We start from the raw sequence: 13360 nt of genomic DNA, 5'->3' as shown, positions 1-13360 counted from the left end.
GATATTACTCTAGAATGTTCTCTTTCCAGATGATGATTAAGAGGCTAATAGAAAAAATAGTGCCAGGTACCACAACAGCAACAGAACTTTGCTGTTGTTTGGATATTATTCTTTTCTGTGTTTTTTTTTTAATGGAATGTGATGAATGTCTATAATTTTGTTCAGATGACTGCAGAACCTGGAAAAGCAGTTGCTGCTATCGATGCATAACATACTATTATTAGTCTATATATACACATACACACACACACACACACACACACATATATAAATTGAATTTTGGGAAACTTTAATGGTGCTGCCAACTTTGGAAAAAGTCATCCCAATTTACTGTGTTGACTTGGCATTGTACAGAAATGGACAACCATATTGGTCTAGAAATGTTAATTTATTTTTTTTCCATGTGTACAGGGGTAACACATCGTACTAAATATGTAAGGTCATATCTACGTGGGTTTGATTACAGAAACTAATAAAGTATTCTCTAAATAATGAAAAAAAGAATAAGAAAAGACTATAAGAGCGAGAAGCAATTTAAATATGTTCAGGGACCATTTTCATCTCCAGAATTAAGGATTATTTTGATGTTACATCATTGCCTTTTCTCTTTTACTTTCCTTTTTAGTTTTATTTTAGGATTCCCTATTTTTAATGTTCATACAGAGATTTCTTTAACTGAAATACCGAATAGTTTCTTTGGTGTGAAAAACTATAATAGTACACAGGATCCTAATGAGATAATTAATAATGTGAAATAGGAAGTAAAGGGCTAAAGGTGTAGGGAAAGTGGGAAGGGTGGGGGAAAGGTAATAAAGGAGAGGAAAAAAATATGAGAAACTGAAAAAATGGAAATAAAGTGTTTGTAAATGGGGAGGGGAGGAGCGGGTGAAGGGAGGGCAGGGACAAGGGGAAAAATGAGAATCAAGACCTATTATGTAAAGGTACAGAATCCCAATGATGAATGTAACTGTATTGTATACCTAGATTGTACCAATAACCTCAATAAAAAGAAAAAAAAATAAAATTAAAATAAAATCCGCCCTCAAAGGTCTCCTAGGTTTAATTAATAAAAGACACTCACATAGGCAAGAAATAAAACTGCCATTCACAGATAAATGATTTTCTGTGCAGCAATCAAAGGGAAATACAAAACAACTGATGGAGCATAGCAAGACTGCAGAGTGCTGGCTCGATACACACCAATCCATCCTATGGCTCCCACTGGCGATGATCAATCGTGAATTTGAAATTTTAAAAGTAGTATCTCTTACAATAACATTAGAGGAAAGAAACAGGACTGGAGGTAGTAGAGCACGTGCTTAGCATGCACAAGGTCCAGGGTTCATCCCCAGCTGCACACAAAAACAAAAACAGTTAACATGAGAACCAAGACTTGTCAGGAAAAGGTACAAGATCCCAATGACGAATTTAACTGTACTGTGTACCTAAAATGTACCAATAAACTCAAAGAGGAAAAAAAAAAACAAAAAGTGTTGCGCAAATTTAACTGTACTGTGTACCTAAAATGTACCAATAAACTCAAAGAGGAAAAAAAAAAAACAAAAAGTGTTGCCCTATATATAAAATATATTAATGTCTCTGAAAAAGGTGGGATTTGTGTGCTACAGGCTGCAAGATTCTGCTAAGAAAAATCAAAAGACCTAAATAGAGACCATATCCTTGGATTTGAAGCCTCATTATCTTTAATACGTCAATTTTCTCTGAACCTACAAATTCAATGCAACCCCAGTCAAAGTGTTAGTAGGCTTTCTGTAGAAATTGCTGCCATATTCTATAATTCATGTAGAAATGCTGTTATTTAGAATAGTCAAAAAGAAGAAAGTTGAAGACTAACACCACCTGAGTTCAAGACTTACTATAAAGCTACACGAAGCTGATAAAGGTAGACAAATAGGTCTATGGAAGGAAACAGAGCCCAGAAAGAGGTCCACATACATGGACAGTTAGTTGATTTTGGGGGATAGCAGAGATGAACTCCGATCCATGCGTTTGCGAGGCAGGCGGTGCAACCACTGAGATAAATCCCTGGCCCTTGGACAACTGATTTTTAAAGGCGCAATGGCAATTCAGTGGAGAAGGAGGATCTCTTCCATCAAAGATTGAAACAGTAATATGCAAAAAGGAAGAAAAAAGTGCGTGCTGACCAGTTGCCGTCGTGCATGGCTCTCAGCACTCTACGAGGCTGAGGCAGGAAGATCGACATTTCAAGCCCAGCCTGGGCAGCTTACTTGAGACCCTATCTAAACATTTTTTAAAAAGCTCTGCATACATAGCTCTGTATGAAGGCTCTGAGTTCAATTCAATCAATCCATAACTCACATCATCATATATAACTAACTCTAGGTTTTAGCCTGGAGACCCGGAAGTTGGCGTAGCACAGGTGCGTGGGGCAACCTGCCACAAGGGCACTGCGACTCAGCCTGAGGGAGCCCGTGTCGCCACCCTGCACTCAGCCTGGGCTCACTGCACTCCATCCAGTGCTTGGGCTGTGGGTGCGGAGCTGGGACCAGGGCGGAGGCTCCACTGTTCTTGGGAGCCGCGTGCAGCGAGTTCTACAGTCAGCGGGGAAACTGGAGACGACTACTAGGGGAGTGGACCCGAAAAAACTGCAGCCTCAGATCCTCCAGCTCTACTGATGCTGGAACCCAAGAAACCTGCAAAGCACGAGGGCGATGCCTTTCACCCTCCCGATGCTCTGGAGGCCCTGGCGCACCCTGTTTGAGAACACCCCTCCCACACGACTCCCTCATCCGCCCCCCACCGCTGGGCACCCAGCTGGACCAAGTCACAAGCACTGGACAGACCGAAGGAGGCGCAGAAGAGCGCTGTCCCCGGGAACTTGCTAATACCCTCTCGGCAGAGCATCTCCAGTTTGCCCTACGTGGCTTCTACCCAAGGCCGCACTGGGTCACCACCCTGGCCAGTTCATTTCCTGCACTAAAAAACATCCCCACGCTGAGAACCTGCCTCAGGCTGGCCCACGTGTTTCCACAGTATCTGCAGAGCTGGCACTCAGGAGGGTGGGGAGGAGCTGTGGCCCTCGTCTGACCTCCACTGCACTTTTCTCCAGGAGGAACAGTCTGAAGTCTGCAGAAGGGCTGAGGATTCGTCCCAGCTCACAGCGTAGAGACCAGAGGGGATGCAAAAAAGGAGCTTCAGGTCTCCACAGCAGTCTTCAGCCGAGCTCACCCCGGCGGACAGGGGGTTTGTAACATGGATTCTGCTTGGGGACATCACCCACCTGTGCCTTCCTCAGCTGAGTAAGCAGACTGGATGGGTGAGAAGGAAAAATGGTTGTGAACAGAAGAGAATGTCGCAGTCCTGCAGTCTGCAGTTGCCTGTTATTTTACCCAACCTTTTCTGAGGAGTGTACCCTACTTTTTGCTTGGAACTAGGTTCACAGCTAAATTCTTTGTTTTCTGTCCTGGGGGGGGGGCTTTCATTTTTGTGAAAGTGAAAGACAGAACCCCTGGATTATTTCCTCTAAATAAAATGTTTTAAGTAAAATAAAATCTAAATGGATCATAGATGTAAATATAAAATCTGGAACTATGAAAAAAACTCATAGAGGAAAATATATTTGTGACTTTGAGTTTGGTTTGACAAAGATTTCTTAACTATAACAACAAAGAGTGACCCATAAAAGAACAAATTAATAGAGATTGTATCAAAATTTGATATTTCTCATTTCCAAAGAACAAAGCTGAGAGAATGAAAAGATCCAGAGACCAAGACACAATATTTGGAACTCATATATCTGATAAATGTTTTATATTTAAGATATAGCAAGAATTCTCAAAATTCAATAAAAAAATAAAAGAATCTAGTAAAATGATTAAAGGCTTAGAATATACATTTCACCAAAGATAATTAAATAGAAAATAAACATAGGAAAGAAAATATGCTCAACGTGAGTCATGAGGGAAAAGGAAATTAAAACCACGACGTACAGCACCACACACATCCATATCAGACTGGCTAAAGGCAGAAAAGCTAAAAGTGTAAATAAGGTTCAGAATAACTGATAATGTGAAATAGGAAGAAAAGGGCTGCAGGTGTAGGGGAAGTGGGAGGGGTAGGGGAAAGGAAAGAAGGGAAAAGAAAAAAATATGATAAATGGAAATAAAGTCTCTGTAAATAGGGAGGGGTGGAGGGGTGAAGAGAGCAGGGGAATGGGGAAAAATTAAGACAACATATACCATGGAAAGGTACAGAATCCCAATGATGAATGTAACTGTACCGTAACCTAAAATGTACCAATAAACTCAATGAAAAACATACTGTAAAACCATTAAAAAATGACTAGAGGCAGAAAGTCACCAAGTGTGGGTGGGGATATGGAGGAAGCAGAGTTCTACACCATCGGTGGGAGTGTAGGATGGTACAACCATGCGGAGAAACAGTTCTGACCTTTTCTTAAAAAGAAACACAGGCTACAGGACTCCCAGGCCTGTGTGTCTATCTCAGAGCAATGAAACTTACATCCAAAGTTCATACACTCATGTCCATGGAAGTTCTATTTTTAATGATCAAATCGAAACTACTCAATGTCCCTGCCACTGCACAAGGGGACATGAAGGCTCGGTAGCTGTGGTGGTTTACACAGGAAGTACTGGAATCTACCAAAGACTCATGTATGGGAAGCTTGATCCCCAGCAGCAGAGCTCAGAGGCTGGGCCTTAGAGGTGACCAGATTATGAGGGTGCTGCCCTCAGCAACAGAACGAGCTCCTCAGCGGAATGGGCTGATAAAAGGTGGGGCCTAGTTGGAGAAGCAGGACCCTGGGGGTGTGCTTGGAGGGTAGTTCTTGTCCCCTCCCCCTTTCTCTCTGGCTCTTTCCTGCTCTCTCTGCTCCCTGGCCACCATGATGCAAGCAGCTGTCCTCCACCCTCCCTTCCCACCGTGATGCTTCTGCCTTGGGGCCAGCTAGCCACGGACTGAACCCACGGAAACTGTGAGCCAATAATAAAAATAATAAAAAAGAATGGTGGTCCTGGTGGTGGTATTTCTGATTTAAAGAACCTGTATTCCTTTTAAAAAATTAAAAACTCAAGAGTTGCAAGGATAAAAAAAGAGGCCACCTCTCTTCCTTTTGTAAGGAATTTGGTCACTGCAACAGAGAGCTGGTCAATATAGTACGCAGTAACATACAACGGATATGAATCTCAAAACACTTGGCTGAATGGAGAGAGACAGGAAGGAGTATATACTATCTGATTCCATTTATATAAAATCACAGGATATGCTAAATGAGCATATAATGCCAAAGAAGGGAGAATAGTAGTGATTAGAGGGTAAGGAAAGGATCACAAAAGATATAAACAACAAAGAAGATAAACCAATTCAAAAGAGAGGACAGGCTGGGGATGTAGCTCAGTGGCACCACGCCTGCCTGGCAAGCACAAGGTCCTAAATTTGATCCCCAGTACCAAAAGAGGATACACACACCCCCAAAAAGCCCAGGATTTCTACAGGATAGAATTAGTAGATTTTATTTGAGATAATGTGAGGTCCGGTTATCGTATTTGTAAATATTTTCTTGTGGTTTTTTTGTTTTGTTTTTGTACCAGGCACCTTGTGTTAATTCTAAAAAGAGCATCGGACTAAACAGCACTTGCTAACATACCATGAAACCTGGCAAAAAACACAAAAAAGTTAACAGTAGAGAAAAGCACTCCAAACTTATGGGGCAGTGAGCTTGCTTCTCTCTAAGTCAGTCTTGATAGAGACAGATTTGGCAGGAGAATCAATGACAGCTTCTTAGGAAGCATGAAATGAAAAACAACACATTTCTAATAAAAGTCATATGTAGCTGGGCGTGCTAGCACAAGCCTATAATCCCAGCACTCGGGAGGCTGAGGCAGGAGGATCGCTGTGAGTTTGAGACCAGCCTGGGCTACATAGTGAGTTCCAGGTCAGTCTCAACTACATAGACCCTGTCTCAAAAAAACCAAAAAAAAAAAAATCATATTCACATTTCCATAAAAGAAATCCCAACACATCCATAATGGGGTAAGGGAAAAGGAAGAGGTCACATTTCATGTTCAACATTTTTACAGCTGAGTTCCACCTTTAAGTTTACACTTTTCCCCAAGCACGGAGGCTAAGCCACAAGGGGAAAAAGCAAAAGATATATTCCATTCTGCAAGTAAACTGATCAGCACATCCTGCTTTCATTTCTTTCCGCCCATTTATCTTTGCAAGTTGCCAAGAACAGCCTTGGGAATAATCACCTCCCACTCCAGAAGCCAGGGAGATGATAATTGGTGTTGGGTGACAGGACATGACATTTTTAACAGTCACTTTAAACTTCATCACATATATTCCTTCTTAGCTGTATACATACTACCTCAATGCCTATGCTTCATGGAGGCGTATGAATGTAGAAAGTGGCTCATCAGTAAACACAAATTCACCAACATTTTGTATTTACAGAAAAATGCAACCCAGAAAAATCAAAGGTCATTTATGGAACAGTGATCATAAAATGCAAGGTCTAGAAAAAGCTCTCTCTTTACCTATTAAAATAATTTCCTGGATACTGTGAATAAAGATTTGAGGGTTTGGGTTGTTTTTTTTTTTGTACCAGGCATCAAACTCAGGATCTTGCACTTGCCAGGCAGGCACAGTGCCACTGAACTAAATCCTGGCCTAAAGGTTTGAGATTTTGAAACACCTAAGGTGTATATACACCTATTAGTATTATATAAAGCCACTGTATATAAACATTGTGTATAGACCTAAAGAAGCTTGGGATTTAGCTCAGCAGTTCTGCCACCGGCCTTGCAAGCACAAGGACCCAAGTTCAATTCCCTATAACCCCCAAAAAAAGTCCTCATGAGGGATTTACTCAGTGGTTCCGGCACCTGCCTCACAAGCGCAAAGGCCCGAGTTCTATCCCTGGTACCAAAAAATAAAATAAAATAAAATTCAAGACCTAAAGGAAAATACATGATTCTTGTATATTGAGACATGTCATCTGTCATCCATGTGAGATGCTCACAGCACTTTACAAAGTAGTGACATACACAAAGAAACCAGTTTTGAATGTTTACGTATTATTTCCTACAAGCTATTACCCTGAAAAGAACAAAAGGAATTTGTTTGGTTTAATACACTCAAATTGGTGACAAATCTCAACCAGTTGGCTAAACCTTAGCCACACTGTTACACAAAGTGTGGGCTGATTATTTCTGAATCTTCCCCCAATCCCACTCAAGTTAAAAATAAAGACTTAGACCAGACTCTGAACCTGGGACTTAGCGCTGGCTGGCTCCCCCCACCAACTTAGATATTTGAAGAACAGGTGCTCAGGCATAAAGGTAAAATAATATGACAGAAATTATGTTAGGAAAGCAGCGACCCCTGACATTTATGCTGAAGAACCTTCCACAGCTGTGTGCGTGGGGAGCCCAAGTGTGAAGACGCAAGAGCAGCTGCCTGCAGGGAAGACAAACAACCCAGGTGGCCAGCAGTAGGGGAATCATGAGAAACTAGCGCAGTTACCTAGTGGCTTAGAATGCGGCAGACAAGGAATTAACTACAACCACAGGAAATATGGTTGGACCGCTAGTGCTGTATAGTATTTTAAAAACATGTTTACAAATACATGTTTGCAACCGGGGATTTAGCTCAGTGGTTCTGTTGCCTATTTCAAAAGTGTAAGGATCCGAGTTCAATCCCCGGTACCAAAAATAATAATAACAACAATAAAAATACATGTCCAAAAGATGTACAGCAAGGCATGGAGGTGCAGGCCTTTAGACCCCACTCGTCTGGAGACTGAGGCAGGAGGATTCCAAATTCAAGGCCAGATTAGGCAATTTAGCAGTAACCGGTCTCAAAATTTAAAAATAAATAGGGCTGGGAATGTAGTTTAGGGCTCCCTGGGTTCAATGCCCAGTAACAGAGTCTCTCTGTCTGTCTCTCTGTCTGTCTCTCTCTGTCTCTCTCTCTCTCTGTCTTTGTCTCTCTCTCTCTCTCTCTCTCTCATACAATATTCTATTTGTGGGGACAATAATCCTATTTCTATAAGTACATATCCACAGAAAACAAAGATATGTAACAACACAAAATAAATCCAGAGTAGCTGTCACGTTGGAAAAGGAGGCGGGAGATGGGGAGAAGCAGGAGGGACGGAGAGGAGGAGGAAGAAGCCCTCTGCTACATGCAGGAGATAATAAAGAGAAACAGTAATTTATTTTGTTACGGTCTACCACTTTGTGTATGCATCAGCTCCCTGTCGACTCCGCATGCTAATGCTGCACCTCAGATAATCTAGTTGACCTTCTTCAAGCTTATCTGGGAAAGAGAAAAAAAATAGGAAAGGGGAAAAAAGGGAAAAAAACCCTTTTTATTATTCATAGCTGCTAACTTGATCTTGTTCTGGTTCTGGAATGAGCCAATTTAAATAAACTCTCTCCAAGGTGAGAGTTTCAGACTAAGCCTACAGTGCGGCTCTCACTGCTCTGCAGGAAAACGCCTGGCGCAAGGTTGCCATCATTTGTTAAGGGGGTCGAGGCAATCATCACCGCTCCTTTAGAGCCGGGAGTTTTGGCTACACAAGCGTTCTGGGGGTGCCATGCAGTCAGCCCCTCATGTGGCAGGGACTTTTGCTCAGACAAGCGTCAAAAGAAAATTTGCAGGAATTCATACAATAAAACTCCTAAGAAATGAATTTGGAAGAAAAGACTCAGAACCAGAAAAGAAAAACCAAGCCAAGGACACCAGTGACAACTGGGAAATGAAATATTCATGGATTGGAAGATCCCAATCCATATTGTTGTTATCGATTTCTCCCAAATTCCTCTATAGAGTCAAGGCTGCCCCAGTCAAAACCACACAGCAGGCATTTTGCAGACACTGATGAGCTGCTTCTAAAACTGATACGGAAAAGCAAAGGACTTTGAATACACAAAACAATTTTGCATGGGAAGAATAAAGTTGGAGGATTTCCGAACCTTGATTTCAGTACTCACCAGAAAGACAAGTAATCAAGACGGTGTAGTGGCTGGCATAAAAATGAACGGACAGAGAAATCATATAGAATACAAAGTCCACAAATAGATACAGGTACAGTCGGCTGAATCTTTTTTTTTTTTGTACCAGGGATCAAACTGCACCTTGCACTTGCAAGGCTGGGAGTGGCTCCACTGAGCTGAATCCCCAGTCCTCAACTGAATCTTAACAAAGGTACCAGGGCAATTCGACGGGGAAAGCATACAGCTTGGTCATTTCAGTGATGGGGCTGGTACAAATAGAAGTCAATACTGGGGGGAAAAAAGAATGTTCAGTTTTACTTCATGCCAGGCACAAAAATTAACTCCAAATGGGTCACAAGCTTAAAGGGAAAAGTAAAGCAATAAAAATTCTAGACAAAAGCCTAGCAGAAAAATTTTGCGAGTTGGTGGGTGAGGATTTCTTAGGACATGAAAAACATGAAGATGAAAGAAAAAAATAATGACCAATTTTACTCCATCAGTATTTACAAGTTCTGTTCTTCCAAAGAATACCAGTAAGAAAATGAGATTACAAGCTACAAACTGGGAGGAAATATTCATGCATATCTCATAAAAATTTCTATCCATAAAAGACAAAGAACATTTGTGATTCATTGAGATGCCAACCTTAAACATGGGCAAAAAACTTTGAGGTGAAACATCACAAAAGAGAACAAATGGCTAACAAACACATGAAAAGGTATTTAACATCACCACTCACCAGGAAAATGCAATTAAAATGATAGACCATCACAGACCCACTAAGACAACTAAGTTTGAAAAGGCAGAAGATGGAGACATTTGGGGAAGATGTAAAGCACCTGTAACACCTACTCTTTTGTCTTTGAGACAGTCTCGCTAATCTGCAGTCACAACTGGCTTGGATCACCTGTACTTCTGGTGAGGCTCTAAAACCACGCCACATAGCAACACGTAAGGACCCCAGCTCCCTTACTGTGCTGCCTACCCCCGCTGCACTTACAAGTGTATATAACCTGCCTGGTCCTGCCATGTATTGGAAGTACCCGGCCTGTTCTACATCATGAGATTTATCAGAAACACAATGAAAAAGGGGGCTGTGTTCTCTGGCCTCCAAGCAACTGGATCTGGGATTTAGATTCTCTATCACTCACAACGCAGCTCCTCTACCACCAGGAGCTGAGAGTATGTGATGTTTTAGGTAAAGTCTTTTTTTTAAGGTCTCAGTTAAAAAATATATAAAATAAAAAACAGCAACACCCAGCTGTCATTACCCAGATGACCTAAATATTCAACCCTGAGGGTTTTTTCCATTGCACAAGCAAATGAGCTTCTCCAAGAATACTTGAAAGCCTTTTGAGCGATTCTCCTACTGCGGTGCTAAGAACCAGCAGCCATAGCATCCCCTTCGTGGTTAGAAACTCAGAACCAGGGCCCCACCCAGGCCACTGAGTTAGGGGTCTGCACTTAATGAGGTCTGCTGGGGGCCATGAGCACCATCAGTGAGAATCCCACTGAGACACAGCCAGGGCCTGACTGAGACAACGCAGTTGTGAGCCCCTCCCAGGCTGAGAGTCCATGCGGCTTATCTGTGATCTGCGGAGGGCACAGGTAGAGGCTGAGAGTCGTCCCGCAAGGGGACTGAGTCCCGAAGACACTGGCATCCAGCTGTTGGAAACCCTTCTTCAAATACCCCCAAACAGAGTCAAAACACTTCTGAGAGATGTTACATCTTGGTGGGATTTGGGTGAACCACACCCCATCAAGAGGGAGGCGAGGGAGAAAGGAAAAAATGTCTCAAAGGCTTCCAAGGCCTTCAGGAGGCCTTTTTGAAACCTCACTGGGCCAGGAATGTAGTTCAGTGTCATGGTACTTGCCTAGCATTCCCATGACCTTCCGTTTGACCCCTAGAATGGCACCTTTAAAAAAAAAAAACCAATAAAACTGTGACATCCATTTCCATAAAAATACACATTTACATCTACTTTTAAGGGATTCACAGATTTCCTGGTCTTGAGCAGGAGCCTCTAGTTAAGAATTCCTACTTTGGAGACAGGCACAGGAAAACTAAAGAGGTGCTGGAAAAAAAGATAACCGTATGGATAGCTTTTCAAAAATAAAAAAAATTGCCGAAGTTTTGACGCAAAGGAAATGTAGATGCTTATAAATTATTCAGACTGAGGGAACTAAATTATACCGGTGAAACAAAAAGATCAAGTTATTTCATCATGTCATCTGAATCTGCCACCAGATAATTTTGACACTTTCTCCTCTAAAATGCTGCCTTCCCAGACTACTCAAGAGAACCCTTTGCTTGAGCCACCCCTAGATCCTCACCCAGCATTTGGAAGACCTGGGCTGAGTTCACTTTATTTACTTGTACGCCCCGATGATTCTCGGGCACCATGGGCCCCGTACGGGCAGGTGGAGGAAACACCTGCTGGTGCCTTAGTTACTTTCTCCTTGCTGAGACTCCAAAACCAACACCCACGAGTTAAAGGAAGAAAGGTTTACTTCAGCTCACAGTTTGTAGCGGTTTCAGTCCATAGTCGACCGGGCTCTAACACGGGTCAGCACAGAGAAGAAACAGCCCTTGGAGTGGCAATGAAGAGGAGGGCGGAGCAACGACGGGTACTTACATATCCGCTTCAGGCCACGCCCACAGTGACCCGCCTCTTCCCAACCTATGTGCAAGGGGCGTTGGGGGCCATTTCGATATAAACTGTAACAGCTGGATTTAAATTCTTTCAATGAGGGTGAGTAACAGGTGATTCCTGATCACCAAGCAGTTGAAGTTATCAGCTTGGTCGTCAGTTTGCTGGCTGGTCGGCACTGGGACAATCTCGGCCTGGTGGGTGCCGGGTGTTGGCAAAAGAGGGTTTTCAGGATAAGCTTGCACCCTGATTACTTTGGTGGTTTTTATCAGCAACCTACCATGCACAGGCACCCCTTTGGATGTGGGGGTGGGACAGACAGGCCCATATGGCCTCTCAGGCTGCTTTACACCTGTGAGAGAAGTGGGTTCCCGCCACCCACATCCCGGCACCTGTGTTCCCTAGTTTAGGGTTCGTAGGTTCCAGGGCCCCAGCCTCGTGGATACCTAGAGCAGGTTGGTGCCACGAGATACACAAGCCCTTTCACGTACCTCCTTTCCCTTGGAAGACTGAGCTGAACCAATTACCTGTTGAAATCTAATTTCTATTCTACCTGCCAGTTAGTTCTGAGCTCAGCTGCCACTTGATTTCCCCCTCGTTTGCTAAGGTCTTCACTTTTTATAAGTCCCTCTATAGCAATTCCAGCAACCCAATGAACACCACTCACTCACACACACACACACACACACACACACACACACACACACACACACGAGGGGCACGACAGCACCACCTTAATCTTCACCTCTTCAGAAAGTGATTGCTTATGCATGTTTTAACGTTACAACTTCTATCCAATTTTTTTTTTAATTAGGAAGCTGTCTAGAGATTTGTGCTTGGTGCCCAGGCCCTGCAGGTGCTTTTCCTCGGTGCTCCGTTCTCCGTGTCTGGAGGGAAAACATCCGAGCACCTTCTTTGTAGATGCTTAACGCAACTTGACAAACGCACTGTTCCTGTTTATTTGTCTTTACACCTATCGGTGGGCTGTGGACACCCTCATTTTATATCCCTCTGAATGCCAAGCATCACAGGCACCAGGGGGCAGAGTTAAACGGAGCTGCAAAAAAGCTGCAGACAGCGCAGGGTCCAGCTCCCAGAAACAGATTAAATCAATTGTGACGCAGCCACTGAATAGCACACTGTGCGGCTATTACAGAGCATAAGGTAATCCACCGCTGACTAAGGATCTTACCCAAAGTAGTACATACTTTAGGATAATCTGACGTTGTGTACATCTTATGCTTTACACTAGTGAATAACAAACAGGGATGATCAAATACCGCGCGCTATTCATTGTGGTTACATCGCCTTAAGTATTAGGAGCCACTGGATGATCATACATTGCTACGTGAAATCTCAAAAGTACGGGGAATGCAAAAGCCACATATGCGCACAAAAATAATGTATGGACACGATGTCTTACGCAAGCGTTCCGACAACAGGGGCTCAGACCTTCGCGCACATCCGCGTCACCGGCGAGAGCCGGCAAGCGGGCAGGGCTGCGACCGCCAGCTCAGGAGGCTGCGCTTCTCACGGAATCCCGCTGGCTGCGGGAGGCGCGAGGGGCCGCCTGGGGAAGGAGGAGTCTAGGGCTTTTCATTTTCTGAAACGTACGCGCGCACTCACAGCCCTGGCCGAACGTGCTCTGAGCAGGCGGGGCAGCGGCGGTCGCCTCGGGGTCGGACTAATAAGGACAACGGCCTCCAT

At 43.4% G+C, this 13360-nt stretch overlaps 1 long non-coding RNA gene across 1 annotated transcript in view; it reads right to left on the bottom strand.

Moving 5' to 3' along the window:
* The window catches only part of LOC104852406, a 61614-nt gene extending 50027 nt beyond the window's left edge, over positions 1-11587 (bottom strand). The window contains exon 1 of the long non-coding RNA XR_777484.2: positions 11524-11587. This is a non-coding gene — a long non-coding RNA (uncharacterized LOC104852406). The remainder of the gene's footprint in view (positions 1-11523) is intronic.
* Between the last annotated feature and the right edge of the window lie 1773 nt (positions 11588-13360).

This window comes from Fukomys damarensis, unplaced genomic scaffold (genome assembly GCF_012274545.1).
Source record: "Fukomys damarensis isolate Sample0158 unplaced genomic scaffold, DMR_v1.0_HiC HiC_scaffold_34, whole genome shotgun sequence".
Lineage (NCBI taxonomy): Eukaryota > Metazoa > Chordata > Mammalia > Rodentia > Bathyergidae > Fukomys > Fukomys damarensis.
The sequence above is the reverse complement of the archived record's forward strand: the minus strand, read 5'-3'. Positions and strand labels throughout refer to the sequence as shown.